The 4,277-nt window shown below is 36.2% G+C and overlaps 1 pseudogene; it reads left to right on the forward strand.

Annotated features, from left to right (window-relative positions):
• Positions 1–3,256: 3,256 nt before the first annotated feature.
• Positions 3,257–3,851, forward strand: LOC738334 (PRELI domain containing protein 3B-like; annotated as a pseudogene).
• The last annotated feature ends 426 nt before the right edge of the window (positions 3,852–4,277 follow it).

Here is a 4,277-nt window from a genome sequence, read left to right on the forward strand (position 1 = left end):
TGGTCTCGAACTCCTGACCTCAAGTGATCTGCCTGCCTCGGCCTCCCAAAGTGCTGGGATTACAGGCGTGAGCCACCGTGCCCAACCTATTCTTCAGTTTTTTAAAAATATATTTAATAGTTGAAGTAAAAATGACATGTTTTATATGGTTCTAAAAGTATGCAGAGGAAATATTAAGACAATTGTATTATAAATAGTGGAGGGCAACAGGATTTAAAGGGAAACACAATTTCTATATTTCATTTAAACTGGCAAAATAATGACACCAGTAGACTATAATGGGTTATGTATATATAATGTAATACCTACAGCACTACCTAAAAAGCTATACAAAGCTTTTCAAAAGTTATCCAAAATGCTGTAGATAAATCAAAATGAAATTTTAACAGAAGTATGAGTAACCCACAGGAAAGCAGAAGACAGAAAACAGAGAAATGAAAAATAGAACAAACAGAAAGGAAAAAATAAAATCAGAGATTTAAGGCCTAACACATCAATGATTACATTAAATGTAAGTGGTAGAAGCACGTCAACTTTAAAAGAGAGAGATTGGCCGAGTGGATTTTAAAACACAACCCAACTGTATACTGTCTATGAGAAACTCACTTCAAATATAATGATATAGGAAGGTTAAAAGCAAAAGGATAGAAAAATATGTCATGCAAACATTAATCAAAAGAAAGCAAGGGTGGCTGTATTAATATCAGATAAAGCAGACTTCAGAGCAAAGAAAATTTCCAGAGACAGAGAGGGCCATTATATAATGATAAAGGGTCAATCCACCAAAAAGACACAGCAATCTTAAATGTGTATGCACCAAACAACAGGGCTGCAAATCACATGAAGTAAAACTGATAGAACTGAAAGGAGATATACACATATCCAGTTAAAACTGGAGAAAGATAACAGGAAAATCTTCAAACTAAAGAACACACATCTAAATAACAAAGGAGTCAAAAAAGAGATCTCAAGGGAAATTAAAAAATACATTGAACTGGGTGAAAATAAACATACCATGTGTCCAAATTTGTGGGACGCAGCCAAAGTAATACCGAGAAGGAAATATATAGCACTAAATGCATATGTTAGAAAAGAGGAAATGTCCAAAATCAATCTATGATCTCCCTGTAAGAACGTAGTAAAAGATGAGCAAAATAAATCCAAAGTGAGAAGAAAATAATAATGAACAAAAATCAATGACATTGAACACACACACAAATGGAAAAATCAATTAACCAAGATCTGATTTTTTGAAAAGATCAATAAAATTGACAAACCTCTAGCAAGACTGACAAAGTAGGAAAGAAAGACACAAATTGTCAATATCAGGAAGGAAATAGGTGAAATCACTATAGACACTGCAGACATCAAAAGGATAATAAGGGAATACTAAGAACAACTCTAAATATTATAAATATGACAATCTAGATGAAATGGACCAATTCCTGGAAAAACACAGAGTACCACAACTCATCAATAGGAAATAGATAATTTGAGTAACCCTACAACTAAAAAGAAATTGAACTTATAATTTTAAAACTCCCTAAAAGGAAATCTCTAGGCCCAAGTTGTTTCACTGGAGATTTCTACCAAACACTTAAAGAATTATTAAACCAATTCTTGCCTGGGTGCAGTGGCTCACGCCTGTACTCCCAGCACTTTGAGAGGCTGAGGCAGGCGGATCACTTGAGCCCAGGAGTTCGAGAACAGCCTGCGCAACATGGCAAAACCACATCTCTACAAAATATACACATATAAAATTAGCTGGGCATGGTGGCATGAGCCTGTGGTCCCAGCTACTCAGGAGGCTGAAGCAGAAGAATCACCTGAACCGGGGAGGCAATGGTTGCAGCGAGCTAAGGTCACACCACTGCACTCCAACCTGGGTAACAGAGCAAGACCCTGTCTCATAATTAAACCAATTCTACATTCTCTCTTTCAGAAAATACAAGAGGAGCGAGCACTTCCCAATATTGGCAATATTTTATAATGCCGATATTACCTTAATACCAAAACCAGACAAAGACAACACAGAAAAGAAAACTACAGACCAAAATCATTAGTGAATATAGATACAAAATTCCTTAATAAAATATTAGCAAGTAGAATTCAGCTATATTGTAAAAAATGTACACACTAAGACTAAGCAGAGTTTTTTCAGGGATACAAGCCTGGTTCATCATTCAAAAATCAGTCAGTGACCTCCACTATATTAACAGGCTAGAGAAGAAAGATCACATAATAATATCAATAGATTCAGAAAAAGCATTTAACAAAATTCAACAGTTATTCATGATAAAAACTCCCAGAAAAACAGGATTAGAGAGAGACCACCTTACTTGATAAAGAGCATCTATATGAAAAAATAGAACAAACAGAAAACAAAAAATAAAATCACAGATTTAAGACCTACAGATTTAAGACCTACAGCTAACATTTTACTTAATTATGAAAGACTGAAGCTTTCCCCCTAAAGTTGGGAACACGGAAAGGACGCTGCTTTTATCACTTTTATTGAACATAGTGCTGGAAGTCCTAGCCAGTGCAATAAGGTAAGAAAAGAAAGTAAATGGCATACAGTTTGGGAAGAAAGAAATAAAACTATCCCCATTTGCAGATGATGTAATTGACCACATCGAAAATCCAGAAGAATCTGCCAAAAAAAAAAAAAAAAAAAAAAACACCTCATGGAACCAATAAGTGAGATCAACAAGGTTGCATGACATGAGATGAACATATGAAAAAAATTATATTTCTACAAACTAGCAATGAACACGTGGACATCTAAATTAAAAATGTAATATTAACAATCACTCAAAAATATGAAATAGGTATAAATCTAACAAGACAAGTACAGGACATTTATACTGCAAATTATGTAATGTGATGAAAAATAACAAGATCTAAATAAAGGGAATAATAGTCCGTGTTGGTGGATTGGAGACTCAACATAGTAAAGATATCAGTTCTCCCCAAATAGATATAGTGGTTTAATGTAATTCCCATTAAAAACTCAGCAAGATCTTTTGGTAGCTGTAGACAAGATTATTCTGGAATTTATATGGAAAGTCCAAACAAAAAGCTAAGGGGCAAAACCCGGGCTGGGATAGGGCATGAGGCAGTGCGTTGGGACATCCCTTGCATCAGGCTCAACGGTGCCTGTCACTGTGTGGCTGGCTGGGATGCTTGGGGTGGGTCAGGGGCAGGTGTAGCCTCTTTGCCTCGTTGTCCCCTAGCACCACAGGCTGCCAGCACCATGAAGTTATGGACTTTGGCACACGTCTTTGACCACCTGTGGGAAATTGTTACAACAGTTGCAATGCAGAAATATCCAAACTCTATGAGCCTGAGTGTGGTTGGAGTTGATGTGTTGGACAGACATATAGATCCCTCTGGATCCCTTCTCAGCACAGAGAGGGGGCTGCTTCCATTGTGAAGTCTCTAATTGGTGCAGCAAGAACCAAAACATATGTGCAAGAACATTCTGTAGTTGATCATGTAGAGAAAACAATGGAACTTAAATCTACTAACATTTCATTTACAAATAAGGTTTCAGTAGATGAGAGACTTATAGAAAAGCCACATCCTTGGGACAGAAAAAAAACTATTTTGACTCAAGAAGCCATAATCACTGCGAAAGGAGTCAGCCTCAGCAGTTACCTTGAAGGACTGATGGCAAGGCTGAGAAGCAATGGAATGGGTAATACGCAAATTAAATGCTGAGATTGAAGAACTGTTGGCCTCTGCAAGAGGAAGCATAGGGACTCCGATGGCAGCAGCAGAGCATTTGCAGAGAAATAATCATGAAAGTTGTTAGACAACGTCGGTTACCCCAGGTCTCTCCAAGCTAACTATATATTTATTTGTTATTTTAAAAATAGAACTATCTTTTAGGTAGAATTTTAAAAAAAATATGCTGATGTAAGGATATGTGACTTTTGATCAAAACAAAGAGATGCAGGGCTTCTAAATAAAAGTGATCATTAGAAATTTTTAAAAAGAAAAGCTAAAACAATTTTGAATAAGAAGAGTAATGGGGGAGTAATCAGTCTTCCCAATTTCAAGGCTTACTCTGAAGCTACAGTAATCAAAACTGTGTAGTGTTGGCGAAGAGAGAGACACATTAGACACATATATTAATGTAATAGATTAAAGAATCTAGAAATAGACCCCTACAGATATGTCCAGTGGATTTTTGACCAAGATGTAAGAACAGTTCAATACAGGAAAGATAGACTTTTCAACAAATGGTGTTGGAGCAACTGGATATTCATAGG

This window comes from Pan troglodytes, chromosome 19 (genome assembly GCF_028858775.2).
Source record: "Pan troglodytes isolate AG18354 chromosome 19, NHGRI_mPanTro3-v2.0_pri, whole genome shotgun sequence".
NCBI lineage: Eukaryota > Metazoa > Chordata > Mammalia > Primates > Hominidae > Pan > Pan troglodytes.